Here is an 11,227-nt window from a genome sequence, read left to right as displayed (position 1 = left end):
TAACTGGGGAGCAAGTTCAATTGAGCTTATTCTCTAGAAATTAAGATGTGCAGGGTTTGACATTCAGAAATTAAGCACTAATAGTCGGCAAAGCAGTTGTCTTCAGATTCCCCCTGGATGTAGCTAGATCTGCCTACCACTAATTATGTCAAATGCAAATGTAGTCTCTAAAAGACATACCCCCCAAAAAAAATTTCATTAGCTCATTTCAAGGCAGTTAGGGTTACACAAGTCTGATGGCAGATATCAGAGTCTCTTCTTTGAGAGTGTTTATAAAATCACTTTGCAAAGCGTTACTTAAGAAACAGAAGTATAGCACTGCCATCTGTAAACATTTTTTTTTCTTCAGTGAGAAAAAGATTTTTCAATCTTGCCCTCTAATGTTCTGCATGATCAAGACAAGCAAAGAGGATCACAAGGAATACATTGGAAGTGCCAGTTTGACAAAGGACAAGGGAGTCATTGATCAAACAAAAAGATCTCCAGGGCTGACTTTAGCAACGGACACCTATATATGAGAAAAGAGTTGAATTTCCTGCCAACCAGCTTTCCTGACAAGAGCAAAGTCTGCCAGTTCTCAACTATACGTTATTTGTCACTGAAATGGTCATTTATCCTTGAGTGCTCTAAAAAAATGGAAAATGGTGAGAGTCAGGAATGGAACTATAAAAATGTCACAGCCTGGTGGCCCCCACCATAATGACTCCAATCTTAGTGCCTACACCTGATTAGCTTTGGCCCTACTGCCTCTCAGAACTTCCAAGCTCAAACTATCTACCAACCAGAGCCTCCCCCAACAGCAAAGACTACCACTATTGCCTGACTGGCAACAGACTTGTACAAATCGTTGGAATGATAAATAAGCCATATAGATCAACAAATAAATGCCAGTCTGAAAAAAAAAATCAAACTGTAGCATTCCCAGCCAATTAAGATGTTATTTACTGCTCATATGATTATAAGTTGGATGCTTCCCTTATTTGTTTTCATACAACGGGCATTTGTTTTGTTGAAAGATATGTAACTGATTTGTAAATAGAAAATGATATAGATAGATTTTATGTCCCATAAAACTGTTAATCTGTGCTTCACATTAAATATATAGCACATTTTTTATTTAGACACTGAACTAGTATAATTAAAATAAAGTATGCCTGCTTAATTTTTTTTCCCAGTAAGTCATTTCCAACCATAGAGATCAAATAACAGTGCAACTGCAGCATGAAATGTGGTTATAATAGCCTGAGACCACATTTCCTGAAACTAAAACATGGGAGATAATAGTGTGAAGGTACAAATTAAATGCAAATAAAACAGATTCCCTATCGCTGTTAATCCCTGGGTTGGGTTTCAGTGAGGAAATTAGCTGTAATGTTTAACCTTTTTCTATAGTAATCATTGACACGTTATCAGTTACATTTTGAGATCTTTGATGCAGAAGTCTTTAAGATGACCTGTCCTGTCCACCTCAGGGAGAGAGAATCAACGTGACCTGGGGCAAGTCAAATAAAAATGTATTGTCCAGGCTGCCACCAGAACACCATCGGTAGTCAACAAACATTCATTGACTTGCTCTATAATCAATTTTTGTACTAGCTTCTTTCATTTGCCCAATAGGAGCATGTTTTACTTGGAGTTATACTTATGGCAGTGATCTTAGAGGGCAACTGCTCTGAAAAGACCTCAGCTTTTTACATCAAGGTTATCCTGACATGCTTGACTTTCTCTGGATGTGATAGAAACCGCATGCCATCTCAGAGGGAGGCGATATGGGGTTTGGAACTTAGCAGAATCACCTTTTCTCTCATCTCAATTTCATGTGGACCTACTACTCACGTTTAAATGCTCATTGGACAATTTGTTTCTTTGGATTTTCAAATACTGATATGGACAGTCATTTTGAGGAGATTGTAGAGTCATACTAGACAAGGAACTAAATCAGAACTTGGCTTTCTAGTAAAGAGTTTCTTCCTTAACTGCTATAAAATGGCATTGATGATTCTTTAACTTAAAACCCTCTCTTGACTCTCAGAAAAAAGTTCCTGGCATAGCCCTGTTCCTTCAGTGGCAGTGGTAGTGTGTCTTCAAAAAAATTGTGTGTATGTATATGTGTATATACACATATATTTATATATGTATGTGTATCTACATATGTATCTATAGGCTTATTTTCTTCTCCTCCATCAGTGCACTTAAAAAGCTCTGAATTCTCTTTCCTGACCTTGAGGCTTTTTCAAATTCAGAAGCTATAAAATGGTCATTCCTCTTTACAGAGCTGATCCAAGTTTCATCTTTACTCCTTGGCTTTCTGTAGTTTGTATATTCACTGATGGGATATGGTAGGAAACTGAATTAAAGGACAACTAAAATCCAAAGATACCCCTTGCTTTGACAAATGTCAAATGATAGTGTGTGAAGACAGACTCAACTTTCCCAAGTATCAATTATACTGAAATTGGCATCATTTCAATATCTCTTCATCAACTTCTCAAGATCCGATTCCTCTAGAGGAAAATGCTAACACAGTATCACACCATAATTTGACTAGATAATACTGCAGAGATGGCACTAGATTAGGAACATGCCCTACTCTTGGCCAGAAAAATTTAGTCACCCTCATAGAAGATTTCTTTTCCAGTCATCTGAGCACACCCCAGAAACTCCTAGAGCCACCCAGGCACTCCACCTGAAAACACTGATGTGGAGGAAACAGCTGATCATGGAATAAAACCCAACGCACCCAGGAAATTTTTAGACAGACTCTTTTCTCCACATTTGGACTTCAGAAGGCAAAATGTCCAGAAATGACAGTGTCATGCCAAAAACGTTAATGTTCCAGCGTGAAATAATATCATTCCAAAGGAGGTAATAAAGGCACGAATTATGTCAAATTGTATTTGGTTCATGGATGTTGCTGCGCTTTTCTCATGGGCAGATACAGCTCACAGGCACTGGAACACCTGCCTGTCTCCATCGGAAAATTAAAGTAGTGTGCACAAACATCAGTCTAAGAAATTACAAGAGAGTGTGTAGGGAAATGAAAATGTGGAGTGTTATATATGTACCCCTCCTGTAGATGTGGAATATCTCTTGCCGCAATGGAACATCATTTTTCTGCCTGCCGCCTGCTCATGTTAGAAAGAACCATTAAGCCATTTACCAGTGGTGGCTTCTACCCCTGTTAGGTAATAGAGGATGCTAAAATTAACGTGATGCTCCTATATAGTGCCGCCGTTATGGACTCTCGCCATTAAGTGGTTTGGGGTCATTGATCGTCGCCGTTAATGTGGGGAATCTATTCTTCTTTAAGTTAAATGTTCAGGAGCAGCGCCTCCCGAACTGTGCCAGATTCATAACTGCGCCTCGGCTCACTTGTGTGTGCCTGTGTCCGTGCGCACGGTATTGCTTTCATTCATTTATACCGGCCAAGAGGACAGAGTGCATTTTGAGAAGTTGATAGAAAGCACTTACAGGTGCCATTGTGTAACAAAGTTGTTTAAGAGTCTGGGAAAAACGCAGTCCAGGGAAAATGCCAATCTGCATAAGCCTCCTGGTGATTTAACCCTTTCGGAGCTACGATGCTCTGCGGGAAAACCGCTGCCTTTCAGGCGCAGGGAAGGCTGCACGGCAGACGGAAGCATCCCTTATGAATGCTCCAACCTTGGCAACAATGTGTTCCGTTAATCCCCGCAGCGTAGAGTCATCCCCTCCAAAAGTAATTCACTTCTTTAAAAACTAGGAGGAAAATAAATATGGTGCAGTAAAATTGTGGAGCAGAGGAATCTATCTGGACATTTCACAAAACATTTCATTATGCTGATAATTCCCAGAAGTGCTCTCAAGAGCGCTTTAAGCTGAGGATTACAGCACTGGATCTGATGGACTTTTTTTGTAGCCCCTTTAAAAGGCAGTGAACCGTTTTTCTATTTTATTTAAATAATGCCCCTTAAAATGGATTTTTAGAGGTATAATAACTCCTTAAGAGTCAGTTATGCTAAACAGTTTCTCTTGATAGAAATGTTGTAAAACTCGTTAACTGCACAATTTCAGATGCCGGCTTGGTGAACACTAACTGACATGTGAATGACCAGAGTTTGTAAAAATAAATTGAAATAGTTGTTGTATCACACAGCTAGCAACGCATAAGCTGGAGGCCACGAGGGGCTCCAACCTGACAGAAAATTACTTCAAGATGAATGAAAAGTGCTTGTTTCTTTTTATTAGTTTTTAGAGAACAATGAAAATGTTGAATTGTTTACAGAAGGGCTGATTAAATGTGGTCAGTAGGGCCATGTCCCTGCTGCTAACTGTTTAGCCTGCTTGGCCACCCTACCACCCCCACTCTCCCCTTTCCCTCTCTTCTCCCCTCCCCCCACACACCCTTTTCTCTCTACCACATGCATCTTCTTATAGGCTATTAAGGCTGCACATCTGTGTGTGAAATGTGCTCATTGTGACATTCCACTGTGGCTCTGAGCTGTGGAGTCCTTTGTTAGGTAAAACACTGTTGTCAAGCCTAACAAGCAGGTCATGCAATTTCGCTGGACACTTGGCAGCAGAGAATAGCCCACTATGAATTGCTTCGACATCTAACAGCGCTCAGTTCCATATTGGAATATCTATGTATTTTTTTTCTCTTTGTGTAGTAGGCCAAATAGTTGCAATATGAAAAAGGAAAAAGATCTCGATTTAAAAAAAATAAGTTGCCAGTTTATGTTATTCTATTTTGGTACTTTCGTGGTATTTTATTTATATTAACTACTTTCTTTTAGTGAAGAGAATATGTGTGAAGTTTTTGTTTTTTTTAATTTCTCTTTTGTGTTTAAATTCTGTTTATATGTTGTACCTGAAGCCCAGGAAGAAACAAAGTCCTATGGAGCACTAAACCACATGGTACATTCATTGGGGAGGAGGGGTCATGATGGGGGCATTTTTGGAAGGGTTAGTCCTTGTGTGTGTAATTCTAAATGTGTGTATATATGCATATTTATATATTACATAAACCATCCTATTAAACAAAAGGTCAAAACTCACTGGCAAGTGCAAGAATATATGGAAGAAAGTTCTGTCTTTCCCAGACAACTAACTTAAAGGAGTAAAATCCAGCCAATTTCCTTAAAAGTAAACAATCTCAGGGAAAGCAATTCAATATTGTCTCTGTTCAACAGAAATGTCTTCTGGGTCCCACCCTCTTGCTCACCCTCATCCTCTCTCTTTCCCCTACCCAATCCCCCCAAAGGAAAAAAAAAGTAAACAGTTCCCTTGAGGGGGAGCCCAGTGCTGCTCATTCTCCTCCCTCTGTCACTAACCATGGCATATACCTCTTCCAGAAAAGTGCAGTCTCTTCTCCTATCTAGAGAATGTACATTCCCAGACCTATTATGTGTATAAACAATGGTATATGTAATTACCTTTCCAGGGTGGCAATTATTTCTCAGAATCAACAACCAGACTTAAAACATGTCCCATCCACTCCCTTAAAAAAAAGATATTTAGGGTCAGATGTGAGTCAATCCCACCAGTTTCTGATTTCTCACACACATGGTGGGTATCAGACCAGTCATGGTATGAGGCAGGTAGGTGCTTGTGGTGTGGTTCACCTGTACTTCTTTCCATCTTGTCTTTTTCCTGATTGCTCTGTCCTCCCAACCCCCACCCCCAATTCTCAAAGCAGCTTTGGCTCACTGTGGTTTCTCTTGGATGGTCCGTTAAAAGATTTTACAGCTGTTAAGTATTGAGCATAATGAGCCAGAGTTCCTGGACCCAGTCCAGCTCTGTACCACTCCATCGGGCCTAGAGAATTTCTCCCAGAAGTCTTAGTAATGACTACAGCAGCCCACACTGGGAGTCCTGGGCTTGTATTTTATAAGACCATCATGGGTCCTGTTAGGGCTGGCAAATCCTAATAGGGTTGGATGGCTACAACAAGACAGAAGAGGTGGATACAGGTAGCAAGTGAAGGTGAGGTAGATGCTGGTTCACAATTTGCTGAGTGGACTCAAACCTTGATTGCAAGGATGGAAAACTTTTTACAAATCCATTATAGATTCAATGGAGATGGATACAAATGCTGTAATTTCAATGAGGTCAATTTCAGTAAAGAAATAATTCCTAACAAAGAGAGATGTACAGAAGGGGAATCATTTCCTTGAGAGGAGATCTTTGAACAGGGAAAGGCTGAAGACGGGAATCATGATCTGGGTAGGGGTTAGACCAGAAAGCATGGGAGATCCTTTCCAGGTAGGCATGGCCTTTTGGGACTGACAGTTTTCTAAGTTCATGACAAACTATGAGTCTTAACTTATCTAGCTTAGAGTCAAACAAAAATGCAGTAGAAGCAGAAAATATTTTCACAGATGGATTTTTTTCAGCCCCTTAAATTTAACCAACTGATGTTTTATTAAAGCACTACGTATATCTTAAAGTGCTACATTAATGTGAATTATTAATATGATATTATTACTACTAATCCTTTCCACCTTCTGATGGGAAATCTGTGTCCCATTATAAAGAGATTGTTGCCTTACTTATTTGTCATGGAGACATATTCCTTTTTTGCACTGTGTTCTTACAATTTGGTAAAAATACAGACTCTACAAAGTTTACTTTAGGCATGACTGGCTGGAGGCATCTTCAGATAGAAAGTGATGGTTAGGCTCACAACACACTCTTCCCTAATTAGAGTCAGACTCTGGGTTGGCGGGCTTCTCCCCAGCTTCTTCCCCTTAGGGGTAACTGGGAACTCCAAACTGTGCCAGTCAGATATCTAACATCTGCCAGAGTTTGCCATCCAAGTTCCCAAGATATCTTGGGTGGGAAGAGGGGGTAGGACTCAGGGTCTCACATCTTCTCTGCTCATCACAGACAAGAGACAGCTGGTACCACCAGTGCTAGAATGCACTTCCCTACGTTCCTACCACTCAAGCCTCACTCCCTCTGAACACAGAATCATCTCTGAAGGGCCATACTCTAATACCCCTCCTCATGCACACTCTCTCCCTCATAGTTTGTTCTCACCCTACACCCATTCTGTAACAGATCTCAATTATGTTCTTTCTTTTTTCCACACTTTGCTTACTCGATAACCCCCTCCAGCTTGTCACCAGAACACCCCAATAATACATTTCACATCACCTCCAAATCACCTCCTACATAAGAAATAACTGGAAAGAATTAGACTATCCCTCCACCCCTAGTGAGGTCTGCCTTCCCTGGTTCTCAGCCTTAGCAGAAGAACCTGAAAAATGCAAACTTTGAATCCAACTGCACTGAATACTAACTAATTTAAATGTGGAAGAGATAGGACTAATCTTTAATTCTGTAACAAGGACTTAAAATATGTCCTGAAATAGTTTTGGAATGAGTGGCATAATCAAAGCTAACTCTCCCCCTTCCAAAAAAAAAGGTATCATTGCAGGGGAACAAAAGATCTAAGAGAAAACTTAAGCCCTGAAAAATTGCTATGTAAGCACTTCTTAAATTCTTTTTGCTATAAATATGATTTCTTCCTCAAAGACTTTGGATGTATTCTAGCAAAGGCAATGTGGATGATAGAAGAGGTGCTTGCATCATTCATTTCAAGGGCAATCCTGTTATTGACAGTGTATATTGGCAACTTAATTATAAAGTCTGTTAACGATGATGTTAATTAAGTTGGCACATTTTCAATTCAGGTGGACATTATTCAAGATATAGACATAACCAATGTCTGTTCAGTAAAACTGAAACATGTCAGGGTCTATAAGGAAGTACTTGTTGCCTGCAAGAAGATCACTATTAAATATGGGGGGAAAGTACATAGTCTTCAGGGCAATATTTTTAGGGAGAATTCTTTTGGATATTAAACTGTGGAACATAAAACTCTTATGCCGAGTTCATTGTGCTTTCATCCCATAGTTAGTCCACCTCAAAATGCCCTGATAAGGGTGACCAATCAAGAGATCAACAAACATTCATTAAACACCTACTTCAGGTTATGCATTATGCTAGGTCCTGGCAGGGTACAAAGATAAAAAATGAAACAGTACCTACTTCAAGGAATTCTCATCCTATCAGGAGAGGCAACATATAGACATATGAACACATCCAAAATAACATAAGGTAACAAATAATTATATATATAATAAATGATAAATAATATAAGGTTAATAAATCAACAAATGTTTATATTTTATGAGGCATTATATAAGACTTCTTAATCTATTTGAGTTTACAATCTGAGACAATAAGATGTACGTGTAAAAAGATAACTCATAAGCTAGGCAGTATGACAAGGGCCAAATGAGTGGTATAGACAATAAATGCTGGAATATTTCAGAAGAATAGGGTAGTACTTAAAGGTGATGACAGTCTTCACAAGTCATAGCAGGCCAAACATCCACTGGTTTAATTGGTATTCTTTGCACAATCACCCAGCAATATCTATTACTGTCTTTAGTCACAGAAAGTCCAGCATTTTTAATCAGTTTGTGTCTTTATGATTTTACAAACAAAATATGAGAACTAAAGAGAAAATTTGGGATATCAAAGAAAGATTTTACTCAGAAACTGGATAAATTAAATAATTTCTGTGGACTCATGAAATAGTAATTGAGATGGGAGAGCTGGATAGAGAATTGGCCTCCAAGCCAGAAGGATCTGGATTCTAGTCCTGACTCTGACACATGCTAACTGTGTGACCCTGGGGATGTTATTTGACCTCTCAATGTCCATAGGCAATTCTCTAAGGTTATAAACTTCAAGTAAATTACTGAAATTCACTGATAGGTGATGCACTTCACCAAATTATCACAGGTACAGTCCCCTTCAGAACATCCCTCCACCTAAAAAGTCAAGAGATTAAAGGTTGCATAATACTGAAGAATCAGAAATACTTTAAAAGATCTGTGATTTCAACCCCTTGGCTTGGCTTTTCCATGATGGACATCAGAGACTTTCCATGTAGATGCAGATGTTTCATGAATTGCTTTAGCCAAAAATGTCATCACCATATGATCGAGTTTCTGGTGATAAACCCTTCCGAATCAAGAAAGGAGAGAGCTCAGGTTATAATTGGGTCATCACTAGTTTCCTGAGATCAAAGATTTAAGTGGCCAGGGCATGAATTCTGGACCAAGCCAATGAGAAGATGAATAGGGAACAGCTAAAATAATGGGCCCCGGGTGGTCCTCATCAATTAGACCAGACTCTCTGTTGTAGTTAAGCATATTGCTTCCTAATTTTTATTCTTTCCTTAATAAAAAAAAAAGGCTAAATAAATATAAGACTATTACCAGTGGCCTATTAAATGCTTGCTGTAATACTTCACCCTAATAGGAAAGAAAATGTCATAGTCTACAGAGAGTCCACATCTACCTGGAATTGTCTTTGACTCATTCCTCTCCTTCATCCTCTGTATCTAATCTTTCAAAACCTTTCCTTCTGGTTTTCCAAGTCTAAACTTATTTGGCTATCAGTCAAGAATTGCTGCCCAACAAAGAATTAGAAATTGAGGAGATGCCCATCAATTGGGGAATGACTGAACAAGTTGTGGTATATGAATGTAATGGAATACTATTGTGCTATAAGAAATGATAAGCTGGCAGATTTAAGAAAAACAACCTGGTAAGACTTATACGAATTGATGCTGAGTGAAGTGTACAGAACCAATAGAACACTGTATGCAGTAACAGCGACATTGTACAATGATCAACTTTGATAGACTTAGCTCTTCTCAGCAATATAGTGATCTAAGACAATTCTAAAAGACTAAAGATGAAAATACTATCTAAATCAAGAGAAAGAACTACAGTCTGAGTGCAGATCAAAGCATCCTATTTTCTCTTTTTTTGTTACTGTATTTTCTTTCTCGAGGTTTTCCCCTTTTGTTCTGATTCTTCTTTCACAACATGATAAATGTGGAAATGTGTTTAATATGTACATGTATCGCCTGTATCAGATCACTTGCCCTCTTGAGGAGAGGGGAGAGAGGGAGGGTGAAAAAAAATTTGTAACTTGAAATTTTATAAAAGTGAATGTTGAAAAGTATCTTTACATGTAATTGACGAAAATGAAATACTATTAATTGGGGGAGGGGAAGAATTGCCACCCTACCCAGCCAGCCTTACCTCAGAGGACTCCCCTCTGTACTCTTTCAGCAGTGTCAAACTAAAATAGAAATGAGGGCCACAAAACCATTCAAAAAGATCCCTGTGCACTGATAGTTCCCAAATACACTTTAATCTGGTTCAGTTACAATGAGAAGGGCTGCCTTTTTAATACCTCTGCTCTACAATGGTAAGAGCTTGCATTTGCGCACAGCTGCAAGATTGACAAAGAGCATGGCGTTCATCATCACCTCACAACAAATCAGTGAGGTGAATGCTACAAAGTCTATAATCCTCATTTTCTACCTGAGGAAAGATTTGGACTATTTAAATGGTTTGATTACAGTCACAAAGCCCAAGCATCACAGGCGGATTCTCCATTTCAGCACTTTTTACTGTATTACTACACTCCAGTGTCTCTTAGTCATACTTTTGGTCACATTGAAATATTCACTATCCCCTGTACATACCCTGTAATTTCTGACCTTTCTGCCTTGGATTTGAAAGGAAGAGTTGCTGATAGAGGGGCACCATTCCTTCCCTCCTTCCTTCCTTCCTTCCTTCCTTCCTTCCTTCCTTCTCCCCAAGCTGAGTACTAGTCGCCTAAAAGGCCTTGCTCCCTCACCCAGATCATGAGTGGCAATCACCCCTCCCCCATGGTTCTATGGCCCTAATAACCACTCTCCCAGGGTCCATCTTACTGCCATGATAGACTTCACACCATAATAGTGATGTCTCTCTCTCTTTTTCAACATTCTTTACCATTAAGTATTATTTGTTTATTATTTAATCTTTTAAATTACCTTATAGATTGCTTGTATTTTAATGATGATTTTCTGTATAAAGAGAAGATAATTTTATTATCTCCTAAATGAGTATCTTTGCTATAGATGGTGTGGATAAGGAGGAAAGTCAACATTTATATAACACCTACTATGTGCTAACCACTGTGCTAAGTCCTTTATAAACTTTCACTCATTTTATCTTCTCAAGAACTGAGAAAAATAGATGTTACATGACTTACCCAAGGTCACACATCTAATAAGTATTTGAGACTGGATTTTAACTCAGATCTATTTGAACTCAGGTCCAGGCTCAATGCTCTATCCACTGCACCATCTAGTTGTCTCACACAACAGCGC

This window comes from Notamacropus eugenii, chromosome 4, assembly GCF_028372415.1.
Source record: "Notamacropus eugenii isolate mMacEug1 chromosome 4, mMacEug1.pri_v2, whole genome shotgun sequence".
Taxonomy (NCBI): Eukaryota; Metazoa; Chordata; class Mammalia; order Diprotodontia; family Macropodidae; genus Notamacropus; species Notamacropus eugenii.
The sequence above is the reverse complement of the archived record's forward strand: the minus strand, read 5'-3'. Positions refer to the sequence as shown.